Here is a 27,570-nt window from a genome sequence, read left to right as displayed (position 1 = left end):
ATGTTTGCTTGAACCTATTTCTTTCATGTACTTTGATAACAACTTGATGTTCTTGTACTAGAAAAGGCTGTGGGCATTCCTTTCTTACATATTGTCTTGATGGCACTCATGATTTTATAGGTCTGTGTCATATCACAGGATAAGAAGTCAGAGGCTTCAGCTTTATTTGGATGGATTTGGGTTGGATGTTAATGAAAGATCATCTTTCTAGTGTTAAAGAAAACGAGATGCTGAAATAGATTGTATGGTAAGAGGATTAAGCTTGATTGCATATGTGTCAAGAAGGCAGACAATCAATGTTGTTCATGGTGCAGTTTATCCCACTCTGAAGTAAATGTCCACCTTCAGTCAACTAAATTGCACTTTAAATTCTACTGACTATTGACTAGATCTCCAATGACAACCATGCAGCCTCAGCAGCCTCCTCACAGGGAGATAACTAATGTTAGAGGAGAATCCCACTCATTTGAGTCAACCCAGGCAAAGCAGGACTGCCAAACTCCCATCTTTAGCAAAACTGTAGCAATCATTAGAAGCTACTGAAATGCCATGACAATGATTTGAGTTATTTTCTTCAAATACTTGCTTTTCCTACGTGTTCTTTGATGCCAAGCACACATAACACCAGTTCAACTCTGATATATTCTTCTGACTTTGCAAATTGTGTAGGGAAGCTGCAAACAGGCTGTGCTTTGCCAGGTCATGGGGTAGAAGTGAAGACAAGACACTGAAGTGTGGTAGGAAAGGATAGCATCACCTGAGTTTCCTTGTGCTCAGCAGAACCCTGTAACAGATATTTTTCCCACTGACAGTCTAATGCTGTGGCTTTGCCCACCAGGATGGTCCCTCCTGTCCCAAACCTCCAGGGACTTGAAGGATCCACAACTGGCCTTCTCCTCTCCCAGCTGTCTTCAGCTGGCCTTCTCCTCTCACAGTTGTCTTCAGTAGCTTTTCTGTCTGAGTTTTGCTCTTCAGGCTTTCTTTGGACCCCAAGCCAGAAGCCCTCAAAGGCCATGAAGAGACAGCCACAGACTTTGGGAGGGCTTAGCTCACCCCAAATGACTTCCATGGTGGAAATGACTAAAAGAGGACCTTGACTTTGACAGGCATCACCATCTCAGCCAAGACACAACCATCCTCAGCACCAAGGACCTACCTGGATTCCACAGCCGAGATCCACAATAGTATTCAGGCTCCTAAACCATAACTACATTAAAAGCAGTAGAAAGATGAAGCCTCAACAGTTCCATGTCCAAGGTGCCTCATGGAGCTTCCTCAGTCAGTGCAACCACTATAGCTAATTCCATGTCAGATGGTCAATTCGCCACCTCTCCATTCCTTCCAGGTACCTTTCATTATCCTTCCGTCTAATTAGCTGGATCTAAAGGAATGCTAAAACAAAATTTTTCATGAATAATGGCCCCTCTTAAATCTATGTACCACAATAATGGCAATTAATTTGAACAGGCCATTTAAAAGCTATTGTACTGAGCTCAGCACAAGCCCAATTGACATGCAAAAGCCTTTTATAACCCAGTACTCTCTGCACTATCATCAATTATCTCCTAATTAAACAACAAAGTTCCCTTGCAATGCCCCAGTTAGACATCATTACTAAACATTTTGCCATCACTTAGTGGATTAATATGGCTAATTAAACAACTTGCAGCATGGAGTCGAGATCGTGGCATGATACTTGAAATGAGGTGTGCAAATCTCTATAAATTGTTTGAAATCAAGACCTGCTTGGCCTATATTGACAGAAAGGATTACTTTAAAAGTCAATAGTTTTATTCTGTTATTTTTTTTCCCATCCTGGGGGAATAGAAACAAAAAAAACTGCCCACAAACTCCAGTAACAAATCATCATTGGAAATGTTGCCTTTTCCATGCTCAAAGAAGAGACAGCTCATTTGCTCAAAGCTTTCAGGGAGTGGGAGTGGGAGGGTATTACAATGAAGGTTTGATGAACAATCTCCCAACAAATTTTCCATCAGTGATGAAATCTGAACCCTTCAGCTATGTACCTAGTGAGAAGACCTCACTCCACACTGGAGCTCAACTTCACCTATAACAGGGAACTCCTGCTGGAACTGTTCATATGCCACTATATCCAGGAAAAAGAGTTTGGGGCTGATTTCTTTCCATCAGTAGGCTAACCTGCTGCTGGGAGTGACCAAGCCCAGGTTACTAGTGCTGTGATTGCATGAATATTTCCAGATCCAGTCTACTTCCAGGAAACCTGTGGGTTTGCAGGTTCAGCTTCAGCAGCTGCCAGCTTTCCAGTTTGTGATGCAGCTGCCACGTTCCAGCTGTTGTTCAGCTAACATCCACCTCGCAGGATCTCTGTTCTGAATTGTACACTTCAGGACGACAGCTATGGAAAGACGTGAAGGTCTCTTTAACCTAAAGAGAGAAGATTTTGAGCTGCAAACCCATACTATATGTGAGGTCACTCATAGTGTACCTGTATGTCTCCACTGACCCTAGGTGATTAGCTGGAGTTAGACATCTGGCATTCAAATTTTGGAGTCAGAAGTTTCTCATAACTTAAAGCATGAAGCACAATGGGTTCCTAATCCACAATGAGAAGCACATCACTAATGAAGTGCTTATAATCTTTAAAGGAGGAGCCTCACCCAGGACAAAGCATAGCATTGCAATTTTCTGTTTACAGCAGCTGAGAGCGTGAAAAAGCGCTTTTAGGATGTCTGAGATTCCTCGTTGGAGCTGTACTGGGAACTGTTCACGTGCCCCAGTGACCCTGATGACTATGTTGACACTCAAATCCATGACACCAAAGGCCAAAGCCAAATCACTGTTATTCTACCCTAGGAAGCAGTAAAGCAACAATTTGCCAGTGAAAAAAAATCTTAGAAAAACATGATTAGGTGGTACAGCAATAAACAGCATGCTAGGTATTTTCATGTCCTAAGCTATGTCTGAGGATGTGCGGAGCGTTCAGATTTGTATTCAGATAAGGCGATCACAGTGAAACTGAAACTCCCTGCATGATAAGTAGTTCTTACTAATGTCAAGGATGTTGCCTGAATTATTATAAAATCTGAGGCACCTACCAGAAGCAAGCATGTCCCATATTATGTTGTTGGGTGGCACTCCAAAAATACCCATGAAAAAGTTGGCTTATACACTCTCCACTAGGAGGCAGACATTAAATCACTTTTAATTTGCAGGTAAAGACCTTGACTTTTCACTTCATCTGCCCCTCTGGGTTGAGCAGCAGCTGCTCTGTTCTTCTCTTTGTGTCAAATTGAGCGCAGGAGGATTCAAAGCGAAAGTCGCGCACACACACACGCACATGTGAAAATGATCCCTTTGGTTTTTCTGTGGTCTACAGTTTGATCACTGAACTGCCTTGGAAGACTGATTGACGCCTGACCGCACCTCTGCCAGGTTGGATGGAGATATCCTGGTTATCCATCTTTATTCTGCTGTGGCCTTCGTTGTGCTCGCTGCTCTAGGATGCCACCACCTGATCCCAGACTAATGTGGTCATATGTCACATGAATTAAAATAAAACCTACTCATGTACGAACAAGCACTTCCTGCCTTCCTTTCAGCCTCGCTTGTATCATCACCCTCTGCTTATTATAGTGCCCAGTGCCCGGTCACAAGTGATCACTTCCCCTTTCTCCCTTTACACTGCAGAGTATTGCACAAACAGAAAACCAGTCCCTAACCAGCCTGAACAAACTGGTCGCAGGGAGGGAAGGCATATTATTTGAGCAAGGGGTAGAAAAGCTTGCTGAGGGGCTCAGCAGAGCAGCCTGACGAAGAACAGGCAAATAGACCCGTGCAATAATAAAAGTGATACCTGAAAGTTCAGGCTGCAGGAGGAAGGCCAGATCTAGGACGTGGTTCGCGAGTGGATTGGCAGCGTAATTTTGGCAGTGGTACAACTCCTCCAACACGCAGGTGACAGCCCTCTGCTTGGTCAGCTGGCGAGCTAGTGCTGTCTCTACTGCAAGGAACCTGGAGAACAAGATGTGACATCTGGGGACACTTGGGCAGGTTAGACAGGAGCAGCCACCTCCTCCACAGCTCCACAGTCCTCGACAGAAACAGCAAAAGCAAAATTGCATCAACTCTGTTTAAGTGGCTGTGCAACATCAGCCTGGGCCAGTGCTGTAGTTCCCAATCTTCTCCACCTCCTGTGCCACCTATTCCAGATTATCTCCCCAAATACAGACATGCACCTTCTGAAAGTTGTCCTACATTGTCTCTAGCTGCACATCTGTGCTCAACTCTGCAATTTTTCTCATTTTCCCTTGTGTCCACAAGTCTTCTCAGCTGAGGGACTGATGGTGACTCAAGACACGGTACTGAGGCACTGAAGCATAGATTAAAGGTTCACGCGTGGAAGAGTCAGTCTGTCTACTTCGACACTTCTTTCACATTAGAGAGTTAAAAATGGCTGTAGAGTTACAACAGCCTGAAACAGCTTGCCTGGCTCAGTCACGTCACTGGTATTGCAAAGTATGTCCCCTCTCTTCCCGTATGTAGGCAAGTGCAATAAGAATATTTGCTATACCAATAGTGAGACTGGCGGAGAATACAAATATACACATGTATAAACACTCACAAAGGCAGTTGGGACACAAGACTGTTCTGTTACTGCAACTCTCCCTTGTCATCTGGGCATCTCTTTTTGTATCTCTAAGCTGCTGCCACCTCCTGTTTGCCCGGCTGCTGCAGATAATGAGACCTTCTCCTCGGTCTTAGACGCAGACACCTGTGGCGATATCCTGGCGTGTCTGGGGATGTTGTATATATACGTAGGCTCTTTTGATATCCTATGTAGATGATGCCCTTGCTACAGCCCTGCATCTAAACATTTCTGCAGATTACCCATGGATATGACTTGGCAGTGTTAGGTTTACGGTTGGACTCAATGATCTTAAAGGTCTTTTCCAACCTTAATGGTTCTATGGATGAATATGGATTTGTATGCATGAATATCTTGCCTTTTGTTCTTTGTATGCCTTTAGATTAGTGCACAATGGTTTCAATATTCAAAGTTTTCTGACTCTTAAAAAGCATGTTTTTTCCTCTTAAACTAAGATTTTAGCCTGCATCTTGCGTTACTCTCTTAGTAAACCCCAAACACAGACCAGTCCATATAACTTCTGGTTCCAGCCGTTTCACCACCTTGCTTTCTCCTGCATGAACATTCCTCCCATCTCCAGAGACTCAGAAGAAACAAACCCTTTCACTGACAGTGAATAAAATCGTGCAAGTGTTTCTATTGATTCTGACCTCTAACATGATTGGAGGTGTGCCTGCTGTGGTTTAAATGAGCACAACCCTTCTCAAGTCAATGAACTTTTTCTGATTTACAAGGAGCTGTCTCTTTGACTTTACCATCTTGACAAGTTGGATCTGAATTAGACCTGCAGTTCTTCATGAAAGTGAAATTCTGCATTCATTTCAGAAGCCAAAGATGTAATTCCTACAGGGAATATATACTGCCTTATCATCACAGTTATTGTTTAGCATTCATGTTTCACTAGCATCTTGGAATTGGCCATGGCGAAAAGCTATCATGCTAGAGTGTGTCCAGACCTGTAGAAGTGACAATTGCTATCCCAAAGAGCTTGAAGATTCAAATTAAAAAGAACTGGGGGAAGAGAGGGACACTACTGGAACAAAATTACAAAACCAGATGCAAAGTCTTCAATGCTAAGTGTACCGACATTACAAGAAGTCAGTGCCCTGTGTACGGCATGACCTTCCTTGCAATATGGAGCTGATTTCCCATTACTGAACATGCAATGGCCTAAGAAATAACATGAATTGAGAGTTTGTGCAGTGACATTTTTAAACATGCACTGACTTTTAGGGAAAGCCCACAATGAATATTAAATAAGCCCCTGCATTTCCTAGGGTTGGTGGGTAGAACCTGACTTTCCTTTCTTGGTTATGTGCAGTGACCTTTTAAAATCATTTTTGTCACTGCACGATTCCTCTGGTTCCTCAGGCTTATTCATTCTGGGACTTCAAGAGAATTAAGTCTCTTCCGTTGCTAATAAACGGAGCCCTTGATTCCCTCACCTGGAAAAGGACTTTTAACTAATTCTACTGTGCATGGAAGAGTGCTCAGAAATTATAAGAGCATTTGAGTACAAACCAGAGGCATAAATGAAAAGAACTGCTGGTTTCAATTGTTACTTCTGAGGCATTTAGTGTTATAGCACCTTGATGCCATACACAACACCTGGATTAAGTCCAAATCTGCAAGGCTGTACTGAAAGATAAAACACAAAGCCTACTTATTACCTTAGTCCCACTTAAGCCTTCAAAATAGACTTCAAGTACAACTAGAGTGCTGCACTTGCCTCCTGCATGGGGGACCTCCTGTGATACAGTCATTTAATTTCAGGGTACGTTTGAGCTTTTTCTTGTATATCCTGAAGGAAATCACAGGATAAACCACTTTGCATCAGACAACAGAAAAACGATTGTAGTTTTGTTTTTCCTCTCCAGCTTTTGTTTTTCCTCTCATTAGCAGGCACTACGGAGCAGGCTTCCAGCCATCTAAGCCTTTCTAAGAGCTCTCTCTAACAATCCAATGAGGGCGGAGGTAAAAAATGATTCATATACAATCGTGTTTATCGGTGACTGGAAAGCAAAGTGTTCAAACCAAATCCGCCAGAAACAAAATAGCCTGAGCTGCTACCGTGATGACCTACTTTTAAGAATAAGCGAACGCTCCAGGACTGGGCGGTTGGGGTAAATGTGTAAGGCCCCTGGAGCACGGCTAGGAGAAATCCTGCTGGAAAGGATGCTCCAGGGTCTTTTCACCCTTCGGATCCTGACCTTCTCTAAACAGAGGTGTGACTAGATCATGAAGTAGTCCCATGGCTTTCATTTCTTTACCAGCACACAACAAGAGCACTGAAGATGCAGCAGCCCAGGCTTTATTGCCTGCCCGGTGTCCAGAGGACTTGAAGGCAGTTGTTAGGTTATCCCAAAGTCGCATTTTTGTTGCTGTAGTGACAAGGACAATATTTGAAGAAGACTGTGCTCTAATGCACAGATATCAACTTCTCGATACGATCAATCAGCCCTTCCTCCCCCACATCTGTACTGTGGCAGAGCAACTCCTTGAAATAGCTACAAGAGCTTATTTCAAATGAGCTCAGGTATTTCCGCACTGTACTGCAAGGCAGGCAGCAGCACTGGCATCCCCGAAACCAACCCCAGTGAGGCAACATCCTCTGTGTTCACACCTACACAAAGCAAGTGTCCTTGCTGTGTGCTGCCCCAAATCACCACCACGCTGTACGTGTGCTCTTCCTGTCGCTGCCTCACAGCCCTCTCATCTTCCCACACTTCATGGCTTAGACGGGGTACTGAAGGTCACCTATGGCACTAATCTGTACTTAATTTCTTTCTCGTTTTTCTCCTCTGGTCTCCTAAACTGAATGTGGAGGTTTCGGTGTTACTGTCTACCCTGCCAGACCCCTTGACAACAGTGGACATGAGGATCACACAAAGCAGAGAGTTACGTTTCTAAGGGGTTGATGGAGTGGCCTTCGGTCATTCGTAGGAAAGTAGGAATGAACAGTGAGCACACAGCCGAGCCACAGCCGTGAAACGCCTGGGGATCTCCCTTTTATTTCTTCCTTTGCTGAAATCCCATTTCTACTCCTACTAGCAATGCTGCAGACACTTGGGTACATAGTGGGTTATAACCCGTTGATTGTGGCCAGTGACAGAAAGAGAGGACCATTGCTTATCTTACCTTCATTCACCTTCCTGATGTTGCAATTGCTCAGGACATTGCTCCAAGCACCTCCTCCTGATCCTAGCTGAGATCTCTGCAACACCCATCTCTGAGGAACCAGCTCTCCTGCCTGCCAGAGCTGGCCCGAGGTCACTTGGTTTTCAGAGGGAAGCTGACACATTTAATGTCATCTGATCTTGTTCTCTTCCATGCTGCTGAAAATTGAGTCCATCATGTCTCTTGCTGGGTGTCCCAAAGCTGAGGTCATTGATGGAAAAATCATCTTGGACATGCAGCATCCTCCAGTGAAGAGAAGCTATCGTGGAAAGTCATCATTTTGAAAATTTTGTGGCCATAACAGAAAGGATGTGACAATGGTTCCCTTAACCAGAGCCTGGTATGTTTCCATCGGCCAGCGCTGATGGTAAATGCACTCACATCAGACTTTTTCATAGCACCGAGAAGAAAAAGTTTTGACCTTTCACCTTAACCACTAAAAGAAAGCAAGCCAGCAAACACAGTCCTCACCCAAAATATTCACCACAAGGAGGTCAGGTCTGAAATGTTACCGTCAGCAGCCTCTGCTCACCCCAGCTTACGTTAAGTCTGCAGTGGAGAAGACATATTTCTGGGAAATTTAGGAGCGTGCACATCACAGCCACCCAACGGAATAACTCATTATTAGCAAAATTTGACTGAGAAACAACACCGTCTGTTGGCGTCCTTGTTTCTTGTCAATAGACCAATTCAAAATAATTAGCAGGCCGGCTCACGTGAGAAACACAGAGAGAATTCAGAGAAACAAAACAAAGACAGGTCATCTTTGGCTCACGCCTGCTCACGGATAGACTCCAGAGGAGAGGTAAAAAGTACAGAAAGGGCTGGGTTTGGGCTGGCTGCTCCCAGCTAGGAGATGGCACTGGTGCAAACCAAGCGCAGGAGGTAGATCAGCGTTCATTTCGTAGCACCGAGAAGGTGACGGCGTGGCCTCAGCACACCGTGGAGTAGCGGGATGGCAGTGGAGCGAGGGACTGCTCAGCGTCCCCGTGTTGGGATGGGAGGGAGCAGAGTGGGCTGAGTCAGGGTTCCTCAGGCTTAGCCCACCACACCTTTCAACCTACGTCTCAGTCTCACAGCGCCATTTGCTAAACCACTGATGACTTATCTCAAGGCCTTTCTTGGAAAAAGCCCTACTGAGATGGTGAAGACCACTAATGAGCATCTGCATATGCCTTTGGTGAAAGAGTCTACTTGGGGCTTACATCTCCACCAGTGGCTATGACAGCTCCTGCAGCCTTTCCCATGAGAAATCAGCTCTTCCTTTGGCAAAGTCTTCACCACCTGGAGCTGCTTCTGGCATTAATTCATGCCGTGCCTCAGGAAAGACTTTCCAATGGGACAAGTCTCCATCTTCTCCCCTGCCAGGCCTGTCCTGTCAGTTCTCACCACATGCCTTCCAGACAGGTCCAAGTGCAAAAGACACCTTGAGACAAGATGTCTGGGGACTCGTAGTGTGGGGATGTGTGACTGGTTACCCAAGAGCTAGACGTTGCCCTTCTGTGTCCCTAGGCTTCAGTCTCCTGCCTATTAAAGAGGGAAAGCTCTTCCTTTTTTACGGCACAGTAATGATAAATATATTAAAAACTAGGAGGTGCTAATACACTGGATGTGAAAGATTTTGGTCTTGCCTTAGACAACCTGTTCTTTTGGGCTTTCCTCCTCCAGACTGTGTAAAGGAGGCTATTTGCTGCTAGGACTTGGTCCCTTTTAGGATTTTGTACAGCACCCAGCACAGGGGGTTTCTGTGTTGGACACTCAGCACTTCTGAAATACTAGTGATAAACTGCTTTGATTTACTGCAGCTCACAACCCAGAATCAAAGTTATCAGGCAAAACTTCTCAACTCCTCACCATTACATAGCATTCATTTAAGACCCAAATTTGTATTAACATCATGGTGTATTATGGCTCTTTCTGACAAACTATTTTATTTGAAGAATAGGAATCTGTGACAATCTGTCTGCTGAAACCGTACAGATAATAACAAAAAAAAAAAAAAACCCAACCCAAACCTCTGGATTCCTGGGAGGAGGGTTCAAACTCATTATGAGTGCATGATCACTACATCACATGCAAGAGCCCTTACCAGCTGGACTGTTGGAAGCCCATTAGTTTGAAAGGGGTGACTATGTCTCCCAGGAGAACATCTGCCCCACCTCGGCAAGCATCATAACCATCTTCTAGACATGATGCTTACTTCAGATTTCAGTTATGCTGCAGCTTAAATCTTGGTACAGACATCAGTCATGGCAGGACACCGTGGTGTGATTTGTCAGCAGCGAGGCTCAAAACCCAGACACCCAGATCTAAAACTGAAAAAACGTCTCATGTTCAAAACAAAGCGCCCTGTGTTGTTAGCACAGCGGCAACAGAAGATTGATCAACCTCCCAGTCATCTTGTCTTTAGAGTACCCTCTAGAGGAGTGCAAATTTCTGTGCTGAATACCAATGCCGTTACAAAGATAAATGTGAGCACACTTGAAATGCTGCTGGTCTCTTAACCTCTGTGACCTCCCTGGGCAATGACTTCTGCTAATCCCAACTGAATTTAAACTAAAGTCCTTTTAACTGGGAAGATAGTAAATACAGAGGGTATATAAATACATCATAAAAAAGAGCCCAATGTCATTTGGTTGCCCAAAGAGGGCTTGAAGTCTCCATCCTTGGAGATTTTCAAGAGCTGTCTGGACATGGTCCTGGGCAACCAGCTCTAGGTGGCCTTGCTTGAGCAAGAAGGTTGGACAAGATGACCTCCAGAGGTGTCTTCCAACCTCAACCATTCTGTGACTCTGTGATTTCAAAGATGACTACTCTTGATTTTGCTTCAGAATTCCCCATGCAATCAATTAATGTTATCAGAGGAGCTAGGAATGGCAGAATATGTGTGCCAGCAGTCCCTCAACCCCCAAACCAGGCAATTTGTCTCCAAGGGCGGTCAACGGCTAATGCCCAGTCATAAGAATAGATCAAGCTTGGGGTGAGGTTTCAATGATCCCCATTTCAGGGAGACTTTCTCGAGGTGGTGTCTTTGTGCAGAAGTCAGTGAAGGGTTATTGCTTTCACCCAAGCAACAGGGGACTATTCCCCAGGGAAGGAGAAGACCTTTTGCTCAAAAATGACTTAGCATTTTCAAAGCACCACACCTCTCATGCAGTGTCAACTAGAGCGTGTGGTCACACACATGAACCTTTTGGCTATGGAACTGGCTGGGGAGGTTTTCACCTGCTCCCACCCGTCCGCCACCCAACCCACCTCTTCCCCACCACGACTGTGTTCACTCAGCCCTTCATGTGGCCATGCCCTGTGAAAATGATGCCGGTTACAGGCAAAGGGCAACCCTTTCTTTTTTTCTTTTTTTTTTTTTTTTTCCAGTTTTGCTTTGCTTGTTTTTCTTAAATCCAGACCATTTTTGCTGCTCTGGCTGAGAGCACGGTGAGGCGATCGGTTGAGTCAGCAAAGCCATAACGTGGGGTGGGGAGGCAGGACACAGGCAGGAGGGAGGCAGAGCGTGGGAACCAGTAGGTAAGGGCAGGCAGCATCTTTGCTTCCCTCAACCTGTGCCCTAAAATGCATTTTATGCATCTGCTTAAATTGATTATTTTGAATGCCACCAGCTCACAGCTGCTGCTAAACCATAGTACTGAGCCCGAAATAACTGAATAGGGACTGAGAAAAAGCTTTGCACCTTTACAAAAACCACAGTTGAGCAACCTTAATGGATTGGCAATACATTTTGCTTCGTATGTTTGGTTGGTCCTTGGTATGAGACTAAGAATTCCTGGAGGGTACTGCAACACCACCAGTGACACGACCAGCATCACAACTTTTTTCTCTTCACAGCTTGAAAGGGACAATATGTATCTCCAGTCAAAGAGTTTCAAGGAAGTAGAATCAGACTGGACCCTGTAGAAAGATTCTCCCATAATTACTCAACCTTTTCTGGTGAAGCCTGGGAGACATGCACCATCACACAGTATTTTGCAAGTGGTTTGATTTGCTCACTGCGTTTCCTGTCCTCTTCTGCAGAGGCCGGGGAGCTCCCGAGCTGGAAATCTGTAACAGCCGGGAGGACAGACCTCTCTTGGGAACGCACGGTTTGGGGAGTGTCAGACCCACCGTATAGTAGAAGGGATGAAGTGACATCTCTGGTCCTTTCCAAGCCCTTTTTTTATGACTGATAGAAGAGACTGAAATGCAAACCTCGTGTTAACACGCAGTACACACTTTGAGCAGGAATGGAAGCCTTTAGAGAGGAAAAGAAAAAATAAAAAGCCCAGTTTTAGTGTTATTTTAACATTGAAAATTTTCTAACCTGCTATATTTTCTTCTTTATTTTTCAAGCAGATTGGCTGATTAACCAAGTTTCAATTAATTCAAAGAGGAATATCTTACCTTCTTTTGCAGCAGTTATTAAATGTGTTCCCTTGTTATATTTTCCCCACGCCTCCTTTAATTTAACAATAAATTCCAAATAATCACCCTTAAAAACCAAACAACAGAGACCAAATATTTTGAGAATGAAACTCTTCAGAAAGGCCTATTGCCCAGGCAAGACACTCAATCAGTTTGATTTTTTTTTTCTTACTGAAAATGTGGGTGGTTTTCAAATACAGGAAAGAAAACACGATGGCTTGTGGTGATATTTTCCACCAGAAAGATGCAGCTTTAAGGGCTTTTGGTTTCCAAATACCTACACCCACAGGAGTAGCCTTGTCTGTTGTAGAAGGCAAGGCCTGATTAGTTGTACAAGTCAAGTTAAATGACAATAATAATGTACAGCAGTTGATGCGTGTTTCAGTGGAAGCTCTGTGTCAGCTGGGTAATTAATACGGCAGCTGCCTCCCAGACTACAGCGCTGTCAGTTTTAAATATGCAAAAAGCTGCTGCGAAAAAGAAGGGGAAAATCTGTTCTCCGTGTCCCTGGTGGATAAGATCCAGCTGAAGATGTCCCTGCTCACTGCGGGGGGGGGTTGGACTAGATGACCTGGAGAGATCCCTTCCAACCCAAACCATTTGCTGATTCTATGATTCTGTAACAAGAAGTGGGCTTAAATCACAGCAAGGAAGGTTTCGGTTACAGATTAAGGGAACGCTTTCCAGGAGTGAAGGACAGCTTTGGGACGGGCTGTGGCAGGCAGGCGTGGAGCTGTCACCAGAGGTCTGGAGGGACAAGATGGGTGAATATCCCCTTAGAAAGGGCTCGTATTGGTTTTTCCTTGGGGCAGAAAGATGTCCTACCAAGGATTTTTTTCTGCTCTGAGACCTTGTCGTTGCACAACCAAACATTTTGCTGGGAGAGGACACGGGCTGAAACCTTTTTCTGCCCCTGTGTTGGAGCTAAGTGGCCTGATGCGCTGTTGTGTGGGTGATCCACAGAAACTGATCCTGAGCCTAAACGTTTGCGTATCTGCAAAATTTCCTATAGGCAAAGTGATCCCCATGTAACCGGCTGCTGTGTCCTGCTCTGTCCCCCAGGAGGGATCTGGCATATGTGGGGTGGCAAAACCAATGGGGTCAGGGAATGGGGGAGAGACCATGGGGCTGCATCGGAGCTGGGGATACACCACGAGGAAGCCCGGAGCTTGCACTCATCCAGTCTAAGTGCAGGTGGATACGATGGTCCTCCAACCGTCACGTTCCTGTGTTAATTGTAGCAGCAGCAGCAGCAACCAGTGGAGCTGAAAACTTAAGCTTGGGATGGGAATACAAGGGATTTTAATTATCTACAGCTCACCTTCACTTGGGGTGAAAGAACCTCTTCTGCATGCTTACCAGTACCAACACCACATCTCTTGCCCACCCCAGTATAATGGACTCTGACGCAGACAGGAAGGATGGATATGTAAGTTAATGGTGTGTGAGCAATTAAAATGCAAAATCATCTGCCTCATGAATGTCTTTTTCTCTCCTGCTGGTAACAAGAATAGGTATTATACTCAGCTGAAATTGTTCCAGAAAATAGGAGAGAACCACTCTTTGAAAGCAATTCATTTCCCCTGATTTCCAAAACCCCAGCAGCCTTTCCCTTTGCCTTGCCTTGCCTCCCCTTTCTTTATTTTAATGCATGCTTTACATTTTAGGGATCAGCAGCAAGGGCAAAATAATCAGAACGGTATTCAAAGAACCACCCCAGCCTGTTCAAAGCGAACACTTAGAGGTCCTAAAATTTCTAAACACCTCATTTGGATGATCTCAGACAAAATATCTCTTTCACAGGTCTGGCAGGTGGCATGTTCTGGCATTCTAATGGTGCATTGCCCCTTTAGGGAAACACCATTTGAGATTCTTCCCCGGAGCCTTAGGACCCACAGGAGGTACCTGAGCACGGCTTCACGGCTTCTGTGGGTACATCAGGGGGGTGAAGGACATCTGTGGGTCTCCTTGCTATAGCTGTAATCGTATTTGTTTGTTAGCAGCAGCGAAGCCTGCTCGTCTCACAGGGCTGATGTGGTCCTGCAGGATGGGGGGGGGGGGTTCGCACTGCCTTCTCCAAAACCCTTTGGCACCCACATTTCTGGGGTTTCCTTTCCTTGTCGCTCCTCTCCCAGGTTCCCAGACCAGTTTCCCCCTCCGAGATCCACCTGTCCACATGCACCAGCATCACACCCCATCTCACAGCACAGGAGGAAGCCACGAGACCAGCGGAGCTGAGAAGGTCTCCCGGTGGGTGTCCCAGGCAAAACCCACCTCCGACACCCCCGAGCCCTTTCGGGGGTGCGCCCAACAGGTACCATCTGTCTGCCTTTCCTACAACACCCTGGTCTGAGGTCAGGAAAAGAGATATTTCATAATCCCTATAGCCAAGAGCGTAACATGAAGGGATGGACGAACGGGGAAAAACTTCGCCGTTGACTTCCCCTGAAAATAAATAAATAAATAAATAAATAAAAAAATAATCAGGTCGTCCTCATTATTTCGTTCTTTTTTCAGTGAGCATTTTCTTTGCAGCCACGGTTTCCCCGCCTGCAAAAAAAAGGGGATTAATTACAACAGGAGGGTCCCTTGCAGGACGGGCCACGATGCTCAACTCCCAGCCAGCACCAGCACCGGGGGGGAGGGTGGGAATCGGGCCATTTTGGGGGGGAAACCCGGGAAAAAAAGTTAGGGGGGATGGACCCGAGGGGGTGGAGGGCGGAGAGGGGGACGCGGCGGAGCGGGGTGGTGCCGAGGAGGAGGAGGAGGAGGAGGAAGAGGCGGCGAGGGCAGGCGGGCGGCGGGCAGCGCCGAGCCGAGCCGAGCCGGGGTGCGCGGGTGGCAGGTACCGACCGCGGAGGGGCGCGGAGCGGGGCGGAGGATGCGCGGACAAGGGGGGGGGGGATGCGCCCGGGAAGGGGGGGGGGAGACGATAGCGGGGGGCGCGCAAGATGCGCGCAGGAGGGAGAAGTTGCGCCTGGCGGGGCTGTGGGAAAGTTTGGGGCGCTGCTCGGCGTTTCGGGGTTTTTTTGGTTTTTTTAGGTTTTTTTTTTTGTTTTTTTTTTACCTGGGAGGCTGCTGGAGGACGCTCTGCTCCGGCTCTGGGTTCTTGTTCTGGGATTTTAAAGCTCTCGACGTTTAGGCAAAGAGGGGGGTTTGGTTTTTTTTTCTTTCTGTTTTCTTAAATAAGAGTTTAAATTACTTTCAGGTTCTACACCTGATGTCTTTTGCGAGTGTTTGTGGTTTCGTAATCACATTTTCCTGCCTTTAAAAAAGCGTTGTTTTCTCCCATGCGCCTTCATGCAATACAAAGAAGAGAGGAAAATGAGAAAAACAATGAAAACCGACCATAACCAAAGTGTTATTCAACACAGTAAACAAACCGGGGAAAATATAGAGGGAAAATACTTTCCCCTGCTAGGTTCTGTGATGTTTTGTAGGTGTTTCTTGGTTACAGCAGTCTGTAGTAAGCCAGAGAGAAGTCTGGTTTTAGAGGCGAGGTTGTATCTCAGTCGCTGGCTATATCGTTTTCGGATCAGGTTTGTAATATTCTACAAACTAGCGCTGCGATAAGTTTGAAAGCAGATTTGAGCAGCAAAGAGAAATGAACCGTCTCCATCCCTCCTCCGCCGCGTAGTGTTGTGAGCTGCATTTCCTTTCGAAGGAGAGGACTCGAAAACCCAGCCTGGCTGCTCGTCTTGAGACCTGGGTTATGTTCCCTGCATGCACGTTGAATGCTAATGAAGTTAAACTCTGGGGTGTAATCGGATTCTTTTTAATTGTAACTGCAATGCAACTAACTTACTTCTCGGCTGTACTTTAATCTCCAGTGGTGTGATACTTTGCAGGGGTGGGAAGCTTTTTACGGGCTCTTGTTTTTTTTAATTTCCACCGATGAAACAACAGCAGCAAAGAAAATGACTTCAGCAGCTGAAAGCCACTCAATTGAGTCATGCTAATAACAGATTATTTAGTAGGGTTACCAGGGCAGGAAGAGATAAAGTTTCACTGAACTTGCTATTAAAAAAAAAAAAAAGGCAGGGGGGAGGGAGAAGCAGAACTATTTGTGGTGAATAGGGCAATGTTCTCACTTTTGTGTTTTTGAACAGCCAAATCCTTGAGGTCCTGGACCTGTGGGTTTTATATTTTTTTTTTTTTATCCTTCTTTTTGACTAAAGAAAAGTCTCCACATCCCAGTTGAGGCCGCCAGGCGTTTTTGAGTTTCTGGGGAATATGCTTTAGGAGCCGAGTCGAGGGACCAGCAAGGAGCATCTGCTCCAAGGAGATCCTTGGCCCACCTGGTTGTGGCGGAGCAGGGCTGCATCCAGCTGGAGGCATCGGACGGGCTCCTGAGAAAGCTGCTTTTCTGGAGCTCACAGACCCACCGAGCTGCCGTTGGCTGAAAGTCTGACAACAGAGTTGAATCTGGATCCCGGCGTGAGCTCCGCTTTGTTGTCTCTGTCTCTTTTTTGGTGTCTAGGCTGGATGTGAGACTTTGAGGTCCACCAGCCTTCACTTGCCAAAGCTCCATGAGCCGTGCTGAACCCCTCGTTTTCCTCACACAACTTTTTGGCCAACGCCTGTGAGGACACAGGATGAATGAAGCAAGTAATGCTCAGCCTGTGCAGAGGTTTCTGACTTGAAAGACTCCTTGCTTTAAGATGATGCCACAGTTGTACTGGCATAGGCAATGCAGAGCTTAGTTAGACTTTATCCCCACTTCTACATGTCCATTGGGATTTTTTTCAAAGCCCCATCAAAGATTCAGATCCGCCTCCTGAACCTCCATCCTGCATCTCAGTAGCCCCCCTGTTCCCAGGCTGTTTTTGTAATCACACTGCTTAAAAATCTTCATTTTTTTTCACACTGAGGAGAGCTATGAGCAGAGGGTTATTACACTGCCAGGGTGGAGCTAACTGATTTTTTTTTTCTGCCTCAAGTGTGTTTCCTTTCAAAGAAAGTCACTCAGTTGACTCTGAGGGCTTCTCACGGATACAGTGTGTGTCTCACCACCATCACGTCAGAGATGGAAGATCTCAAAGAAAAGGTTTAAAGGGAGAGACAAGGAAGAAAGGATGGAGGGAAGGAGAGCCCAAGCAGCTTAGCTTCCTGGCATGACGAGTTTTTATTTTTCCTCCTTGGGATCTTTTCCAGGTTAGTCTCCGTATATGCTCCCGTTTTGTTCTGAGGATGGTGATATGGTGAACGCAACTTCTGAGGGCAACTTTTTGTTTTCTTCTCTTATTGTCTGAGTTTAATTGCAAGGATCTCTGCAGCAGCCTAGGAAGGAGGTTGAAGTACTAACCGCCTTCGAGGGGTTTGTCAGGAGGGCTGCTCTATAGGAGCTGCTCTTGGCTTTTTATGTATATGTTTGTGGTTCTAAGTTAAAACATTTGGCTGCAAATTCTGCTGTTGCTTCCCATTTTGCTGAAGCCAGGGTTTGTGTAAGCAAAGTGTTGTTCTTTTTGCCTAAGCTTAAAAAAAGTGATTCTCGAAATGGAAAAGGAAGAGAAAGTCAATATAGTAGTATGAACATCCAAAACCTGTATGTGTGAAATCATCTGTAGCACCAACCAGAGCCTTGATCCTGTAATCGCAGGTACCTACAGCTTGGTGTGCATGCACAGTTCCCTTGCAGGGTTTCTCACGTGCTAACTGCCTGTTCTCACATAGAAATATTCACCGGATCATGTTCGTGATTGACATCAGAAGGCAGCCTGCGTTAGCCTGCAAGCTCACCGTGACAGTTTGTCACCACCATTCCATGGTGGGGTTCTCTGTTTGCCTGCACTTGCATCCTAACCAGAGCATCTGGCTCTTGATTGTAGGCCTGGCTGGAAGGAAAACATTGGCAAAGGCGGCGTAAACTGCAAACGCTTCTCTGTAGCCAATCGTAAAGTGCTTTTTGTATCTTTGCTTGTTTGTGTTAATTTTGTGACGTATCAAGCCCGCTGGAGATTTTTAATTTGTCACCACCAACCAGATCACATCCAACAGTAGAGATAACTTTTATTAACTTTGATGATGTTTGTGGAACGAACCCAGATTGCTTTTCAAATTACACACAGCTGTTTTAGCAACAGATAATTCCTCTGCTTTGTATCGTACCTTGTAGCAACACCACTTGCTGAGGCAGAATTGTGCCATCCCATTTGGGGATATTTTTAGTTCCACCTATGTGTAAGAATACTTTCCTGTGTTTGCTCCTTTTGGGCAGAAATGCTGAATGGAAGAAGTGTACAGTTGAATAGGATGTACCTGGGCTGGGATGAAAAGAAAATGGTGCAGCTCTCACATAACTGTACCTTTCACCACGGTGCCATGTGTGTGGTGCGGATGTAGGGTTCAGTTATCTCTGAGGTGAATTTCTTGATATTTATCTGAGCCGTAAAGAGCCCTGAGATTTACGGATGATAAGTTCTACATAACATTTTTCTGGTTTTTGTGAATGGTCATTTCCACATCGCATTCAACCTGTTTTGGGCTGGGTTGCTTCTCTGTAAACAGCTGCATCAATTATTATGTCCTTTAATTTGCTTAGCATTCATTCAAAAGGAGTGTATCCTCTTTTCCTTATTGTTGTCAAGTGCAAACGTCCCACTTATCTCCAGGAGATACAACAATATAGTCAGAGCATATGCAGGCATAGGAAACACCAACCCTAAAAGTCAAAAAAATTTCCAGTTGATAAACAAGTGAGAACAGGGATGTTATGAACCTTGTGGCCATCTGTGTATCATACTCAGCCTGATTGTGTTGCTCCCATGACTTCTGTTACACCTACCGAACTTGTCATTTCGTCGGGGAAGTGAAGGGACTCTTAATGCTGAGACCATTTTAGGGCATCCTCACCCTGCCAGGTCAATGGGGAGAGAAGGGCTGCTGGGTACAGCTCATTACGTGAGCACTTTGTGCTGCGTCCTCTGCAATGTTTTTCCTTCGCAGCCAAGTGTTTTAACCTACAGGTGTTTGACTGACACTCTGTCACTAAAGCTGTCGAGGACCTGACCTGCGTCTCAGTCTGGAGCTGGCTATAAAACAGGGGTAAAACCTCCACGCTTTGCATAAAGATTATGGAGAAAGTAGCTCTCAACTGCCTGGAAGGTGCTTGCAGACAAAAAGAGGTGTCTCAGCCAGCAGAACAATGTGAAAAACCTCAAGATAGCCACAAACAAGGCCATGAACTTCACTGAGCAGTGTTACTGCAGCTGTGTGGAGACTTCAAATGAAAAAGAGTAGAAAAGATCATTCTACCCCGTTCTGTCACCCAAGGCCAAGGCACTCTTGTGCTTCCATCAGGAGATGATGCCACTTCTCCAGGAGCTGAAGACAGTCTTTATGGAGAAACTGTATCTTTCATGGCATAGTTTTTTTATTTTCATCTCAGTATTAATGCCTCATGAATACCTGAGTTTAGAAAAAGAAAAAAGCCCTGCATTTTATCCCCACTGATTACAAACTAGGAAAACAGGAAAAAAAAATAGAAGAAGTGTCTTTTTTTTTTCATGAGAAGTATCTACTAGTTTACCAAAGTATTGCTGCATTGAAATCACCTCCCAGTATAGACAAGGCACCTACAGTGATGAAAAATTCAGGCAGTTTTCATCCAGGGATTCCAGACCATGAACAGTTAAAGGAAAGAATTTGATGTGACATCAAAGAGAGGTGCCTATAGGAGATAGTTTGAACACCTTCCATGATACGTAAAGGAATTCAAAGGTAGCAATAAAAACCTTTCTGTACTTAGCACATTATAATTATCATCAAACATGAGAGTAGGAGAACTGCCTTCATAATTATGACTGCCCTGACCAGGAGCTGAGCATGAGACAGTGCATGAACACATACAAAAAATTGATCCTAAGGAGTCTGCAATGTACATAAGAATGAGTTATAGCAAAGGAAGAAAAAGCATGGTACATATGGAAATAGGAATGGTGAAAGAAGGAGATGGAAGGAAGGAGGAGTCTTGCAACCTTGTGTGTTGCAAGATGACAGCTCTTCATAGGTGTAGTGACATGGTGTTAGAAAAGCAGGGTCTAAGCTGGAAGCTTCAAGGTTACAGATTCAGTTGGGTTTAGAGGCCAGGAGAAATAAAGGTGGTTTCCTTTCCAAAACACAGAAAATGTTCACATTTTTTTAGTTCTTTAGTGGAAATATTTTGGTCCACAAGAAAAATGTTTTATTCTGAATTCTGCTATTGTGTGTCACAGGAATTTAGTTAGAGATGGTACATGCTTTTCCATTCAGTTGATTTCCCGAAGCTTCCAAGATGCACCATAACCACTTTATGTGGCGCAGAAAGGTGTTGGCTCCAACCCCAATGTCCCTGGCAGTAGTGTTCGAGGAAGATGTGGTCCTGTGGATAAACCTGGTTAACAGAAAGAATGAGGATATGAAGGAATCTTATCTGTAGTTTCCATGAGGTATTATGACAGGTTGGCTGAATCAAAACATTTCAGACGTTGGACCTCAGTTTCCTAGAGCAAAAAACATAGCTTTTCTTTAGAAAATATTTCTTTTTGGTTGAAAAAGTGGTTCTGTATCAAATATGTTTGACAATTTTCTATGGCAACAAGAAATGCTGGCTCATCACCTGCTGTTCAAGGAGAGTTTTATCATTTAGAAAGGCAGGAAAATGATGTTTGAAACTGGTTTGAAAAAAGTCATTCCAGATGCTGGTGGTAACATGGGAGAAGATGTCAGCATGCCTACAGAAGCAGATCACTGAGTGGAGGAGGTAGGACAGACCTCAGACTCACCACGACAGCAATCTGGGGCAGGAAAAACCCTGTGCAGACAGACAGCCTGAGAAGAAGGGGCTGGTTACAGCGAGGTGGGTAGAAGATAGGTTGGTATATGGTGAGAGGTGGGTGTGGGACTGGGGGTGGTTAGTACATTCCTCCCTACTGCAGAAGGGTGAAGCTTTAAGCTAGAGATTCACCTGCGTTTAGGTCTAGCACATTGTACAGAAGTGCTCTTCAGTTCTCTTGAAGCTTTGACTCTTTCCTTGGCTTCGTTAGCATCATTCCTGGGCATGAGGATTCGTGCTTACACACCTCACCAGAACAGCTAAGACAAGAGCGTCCTTGTTCCTTGCTCCTTGTAAGAAAGAAAGACACCTCCAGAAAATGTGCCTGCGATAGAGTTAGCAAATTACCTCCTGTTAGGTGATATTTGAGGCATAAGACCTTTCTGCCTGTTGCTTCTTCATGGAGAGGAGGCCTTATTGCCCCAGAACCAGAGCAGACCCCCTCAGACTCTGCAATAATGCAAGTGTGCCTTTTCCTCAAACTCCCAGTTTATGGGCAGTATGGAGCCACTGTTTATTTTCAGGGTGGAAGGTGAGGTCTCCAGAGATCCGGGTGAACTTAGTGAACCCAAATGTTCATGTTATGTAGCACAGACCAAGTCCCAGTCCAAACTAAAGCAATGATGCTTGGTCATGTTCCCTCAGTGACATTTCTTTTCCTTGCTGGACCATCTCAGGTGTTAAGCGAAGGACCGGGACCTGCTGCCTGCTCTTTCCATCCAGGCAGAATGCACAGCTCCACCTGATAGCTGGTGTGAGCCGCTGGATGTGCTCCTGAGAGCAAGCGTGGCCCATTCTTTATTGTGTGTCTGGAGTTACTGGCTATGCTAATAAAATAACAGGGCTGAGCACTGTGCTGCAGTCAGCAAGAACATTTAAGCATCAGCACAGTCCCAGGTCTGGCTGTGGCCCGTTTGAGCAGCGCTCTGGCAGGCACACTTTGAGCGGTAGCGTATGATAGGGACAGTTCCCTGTAGGCAGGATGGACGAGGATCTTTCAAGGAAGGGAGATGTACCCAAGGGGTGGGTGTACTTTTGTTCTTGGGTCCGGAGAAGGTACCTCGGTCCACTCAGTGTGGGACATGTGTGTCCATGCACTGCTGATGCCGACAGTGTTGGCTTCATTTCACAAGATCAGACTGCCTCGTTTGGGTTTAGTGGGACCTTCGTGACCATCAGAGGACAGAAAGGAGGTATGCCTTTCCCTTTAGGAAGGGATGTAGCCAGAAGGGGGTAATGAACCTAATGAATTTCCCTTGCGTGCTGCATATAGCAAGTTTGGGACCTCAGCAGAGAAGGTGAGAAGAAATGGCTCTCCTGGTCGCCAGCGTGGACCTGCTCCTCACTGCCATGTCTGGGCCAAGTGTTGTGGACTAAATCACAGCCCTAAAAAGTCGTCTCTGAGGGCATAGACTCCTCTGGACTCCTCTGTTTCTTACCTTGCTAAGTATAAGACATTTGAAAGTTCCAGTAACAGTACAGCAGACAACTTATAATCCAAACAAATAGCTCTAAGTCAAGCAGAGATTCCTTTTCTGTCATCACGCCTGGATATTTCATTACAGAGCACCCACCCGCCCAGGCCAGGAAGCGCAATTCCTCCCTCACATGTCATTACACCACATGTTTTCTGGAAAAGCAAATAAACCAGTCCATCCCAATAAGCAGCAGGGCTGTCGCACCACTGTAAACGCATGCATTTGCTGAGACCGTGGATTTAATGCAGCTCATCTCGGGGACGCAGGGATCAAGGGTGAAAGAGGATGTATTCTCAAAGCAGACTGGCTGGAGGGCTTTGGCTGACTCGTCGTTTTGTGAAGTTATTCTGGGTTTTTGTGGGAGAAGAACCCCTCTAACAAATGTACTCGTAACTTTGGACTGGCAGTAAGGTTTTTCTTGGGTTTGGTAGGTATACACTTTGTCTTTGTCTGTCCTCTTTGATGCAGTAACTCAACACTTTGGACCCAGTTCTGCCCTTGGGACCAAACACGCAGCAGCAGTAGCCTCGCTGTGAGCTAAATGTCTTACTCTGAGAGGCCAAATTTAACCTGTAGCCTAAATAAACTGCCTAGGTATGTGCCCTTAATTTTATTTTTTAATTTAAAAAAAAAAAAGGGAGACAAATGCTAGTGGCAGCAGGATTATCTGCAAACACACACATGTAGGGCTGGAGTAACTTTCCTGAAACATGCAGGCTTCTTGCAGCTTTGCCTTGGCACGAGTGAAGTCCTAATTCAGCTTGGTCTTTTAATGACCCCGTGATTTTGTAAATAGCAGATAACAATCTACAGGGATACTCAGGGATGCCACAGCCAGCAACAGGACGGCTGTCACATTAACGAAGAGCCCAAGCTTTGGGGTCATCCAGCACCATAAATCCCCATGAGCCTTGCTCCAGACTTCTGTGAGTGCATTGGGAGCAGAAACTTAACTTCTATTTTGTTTCAAAACTAAACTTGCATATGATTAACTTTTCACTTGGATCCAAGCCTTTTCTTCTGAGAAGGTTTTTGATGTGGTCATTTGATTTTGCTGTGGAGTTTCTATGTGCTGGTGAACCTGCTCCTCTTCTGATGTAAATCAGCAGTACAAGTCAGGAATAGCTGCGGTGGGGGAAGAATCAGTCTGAGTGAAAGAGGACGCATTTTGGGTCTGATGTGCTGAGAACAGAAAGAGCAGCTGAGGCTTATAGAGATTTGTTCTGGCTTGTGAATGGGATTTAGACAGGGTCGCACTCTACTTATCCACGGAAACCAGGGAGACAAATGCTGATGTGGGAGTCGCTGTTATTTGTCTTGAAGGACTATGCACATGTTGAGAGCTGAATTTACCCAGGTTTTCCCCTCCCACCCTTGCAGTAACACTTGCTATTTATGTTTTGATTTATAACATTGGTGAAATAGTAAAAAACGTGCATCCTCCAGCTTCTGTTTTCAGGTCTCCTGTCCCCTCCTCCCCCTCGTTCAAAGGAGAGGCTGTTTGTAAGGGCAACTACAGACATTGGTATTAAAACATTGGAGCAAATTAGATAAAGTCTCTTGAAAACAGCTCTGCTTCTCCCTGTCGTCCCCTTGTCAAAGCAAGGTGGGTCTTTGTAATATATTTTCTAGTGAAATTGGAAAGGATGTTGCTTTTACCCAATGTCATCTTTAGAAAATTCAGTTATACAGCTTATATCAGTTTTTCCAGTTCTTAGTTATTAGTGTTGTCCTTATGCCTTATTTATAGATTGGTTTCAAACGCCATAGAAAGTTAAATAGTTTTCAGTGAGTTTTGGTTCAGAGTCTGTTGCCCTTAGGCAAAGCTGCAGACCATCATCGTGCCCTCAGCTTATTCATCTCTCTCCGCACTACATGTGTTAGTTCACTTGGGTTTCGGTGCAGACAAACACCCATAAGCTGATCTCTGAATTTGCTTAACTGCTGGCTGGTGAAACACCATGGCTGGGAGCCAGCCCCTCTCATCTCAGAAACCTAAACGTGGGACAGACACCTCCACCTGAACGAGCTGCCTGGTCTCTGTTTGTTGGCTGGAGGGAGAAAGAGGCATTTGAGGTCACCAGGCATTTGACCCATTTTAGTCAGCTGCCTGGGGATAACGGAAATTGAAAACCCAGCAGGTCTCTCTCTGTCATTTATGAAGAGAGCCGGGGGTGAATAGTCCATATGCAGATGTATACGGAGTAGGTAGTAGGGTGAATTTCTAAAGTTAGGTGTCAGGAATCCCAGCCGTATGTTGGTTTGTTTGGGCAAAGAGGGGAGGGAAGGGGACCTCTGGTGTGTCACGATCAGTAGAAGGACCCATATTAATGTGGAAGAGGTGGCCATAGGCTGGTTCCTGGGGACTGGGGGCCCTTTTGGGCAGAGGATCCCAGTAGTGGAAGCATCACCAGCTTCAGCCCCATCTGCTCACGGACCTCTCCTGCTAATCCCGCAGAGGAAGACCATGGTGGTGGATGAGGAGCAAGCAGAGGGCAGTGGGATGGCAGACAAGCAGGATGTGGTGTTAATTGAATGAGCTTTGGACCACGGTACTGATGCGAGCACCTGAATTCAATCCTTTCAGGGAACGCCATACGTGCTTGCTGAAGTCCTAGCAGCCACCAATATGCCTCTTCGTGGTACAGCTCCTACTTGCACAGCCCCTCGGAAAAATCAGGTTCTGCAGTTCTGTGTTAGGCAACAGCTATGCCATCACTTCAGAAAAAGGAGAGTGGTGCTGAGGTGAACCCTGCGTGGTTTCTGGGGATTGTGAGCCACGGTAATACCGAGATCGCTACTGTAGGATGGACTGAACATTCGTTTGCTTTGTGTGAGGCTCTGTGCTACCTCCTGAGCTCAGGGACAGCCTGAGCCAGGGCTACTTAGTAGGAAAAGCAGCAAGAGTTTTGGGGAGAAGGGAGGCAGATATTGTCTGCATGATCACAACTTAGCTCTTCACACAGTGTGAAGATGAACCCATGAAGGTTTTCTTAAGCAGCCAGGAGGTGATATGAAAAAAAAAAACCAACCACCCCAAACCCAAACCAACCAAACAAAAAAACCCCAACCACCCCCCCCGCCCCCCCCAAACAAAACAAAAAACTGATTCTCTGGGCTAAAATGAATTTTGACTGTGTTTTGCATTACATTCTTCCACCCACTGTGTGTCCTGTAACCACCCAGTCAGGGAGATAACTAAGGGCAGAAGCACAGAAAGAAACTGGTGGACAAATGACCTCTCAGAGACTTAGCTAAATGGTAAGTGGGGTGGAAAAGTATGAAGAGACAGAGATGGACGGTCTCTCAGGAGCCCACCTGAGGCTCTGATGCTGAGAACAGGATACTAAACTATAAGTGGGAAGAGGGCTTTCAGCCTAGCTGGAGCCAGAGCTTCCTTATTTAAATAGAAGTATAGTTTTAAGTTGAGCTCTGGTCTGACTGAGGAAGAGGGAACGATATATCAGATTTTATTTAAGGAAGTGGCTGGGGTGTGAAGGCATTGGGAGTGGGAAAACATAGAGGTTGGTGTTGCGATGGTGTTGACAAGAGAGAGCACAGGTATGCCATCTGCAGAAGGGAGCCCTGAGATTGATGGAAATACAAAAACCCTCCTGAGGGTCATTTTGGTGAAGCCGTGGAAGCAAAGACTGATGGTGCAGTGAATGAAGGCAGAAGTTGCAGGTCAACCAGCTTCTGCCGTGCAAAAGAAGTATTTCTGCTTTTAAGGTGTTTAAGAATAAACATGAAACTGCAAGGGTGTGGAGAAGGCTGAATTATCTGAAACCTTCGTGGTGGTGTTCCTTATAAAGTGTGAGCTGGGCCAGGTTCTCCCAGGGGTGGAGATTCCTGCAGAATTACTGGGAAGACTGCAGGGCAAAGGGAAGGCAGCTGAGGGCTGGGGACCAGAGCTGGCTTCTTGCTGTTGGCATGCCTAAAATGAAGTTATCTGGCAGTCAGGCATCTTTTTGCAGTTCCTATCTGCTAAGCCTGATAGGAAATGTCCAGTGCTGCAGAGGAGTGGGGAGAAAACGCTAATTCTGTTGAAATAATATTGCAAGCTCTGGAGAAACACAGGACAATCCTAGATCAAAATGAGTTTCCTAAAATACATCTCCAAAGTCCTTTGTGTCACACAGAAGTAAGGTGTGGATGTCCAATGTGGACTCCAGTTACAATCTGAGGCTCCTCTGTGACAAATTTGGCCACATTTTGGAGGAGTACGTGGTAATGCCAAGCGCACAAGAAGCCTTGCTCCTGACAGATGGCTAGATAGATACATCAAGGATGATGTAGACAGTCTGCCAGGAGGCAGAGGGATGAGCAAAACGCTCTTTTCCAGCCCAACTTTTCCGTGGTTCAGCATCCAAATACCTTTAGCAGATTTCTGGATTAAATAAAGACCTTAAATACCTCTACTGCTGAACGAGGTTAACCATAGGCGTGAAACTGCCTGCAGAAGGAAGGATGTTAATATGTCCCATTATGGTCCTGCCCCCCTCCTTGGGGCTTTTTCTTTGTTTGTTTTTTTTTTAAGGGAAAGAAAATAAAAAAATAGGTGCAGATGCTGGCACTGGCAGGAAGTTCAGTGCATTAACGACCATCCTGATGCAAGGTGGTGAAGTATTTGAGGCGCACTCCACCTGTGTCATTAAAAAAAAAAAAGCACCGAAAGCTAAACAAAAAGATCATAGCAAGAGGTCTGTGAACCGGTGTGAAAATCTTACAGAAATACAGGAACTGCTGGGCTAACGAACAAGAGGCCAAAGGAAAGGAGATATTGTAGCTACATCTCAGTTCAAGATATTCTTATTTCCCTCGTTACATTAAAAAGCTCTTTGAAAGAATTTTGTGCGCAGTGTTTGAAAAACAGGGTGCTGTCGCTTCAAGTTTAGCACTGTGTTTGTTAGAAGACAACTAAAACCTGAAAAGAGACGTTAGTAATAAAAATTATAAATAAGTACAATGGGGATAATTATTTTGAAAACATTTATTTTGAGTTTGTGTGGCCTAAGTGTTGCAGAAATGCAGTGACACAGGAAATTAAATTAACCAGAAAA

This window comes from Buteo buteo, chromosome 4 (genome assembly GCF_964188355.1).
Source record: "Buteo buteo chromosome 4, bButBut1.hap1.1, whole genome shotgun sequence".
Classification (NCBI taxonomy): domain Eukaryota; kingdom Metazoa; phylum Chordata; class Aves; order Accipitriformes; family Accipitridae; genus Buteo; species Buteo buteo.
Note: the sequence above shows the minus strand (reverse complement) of the source record.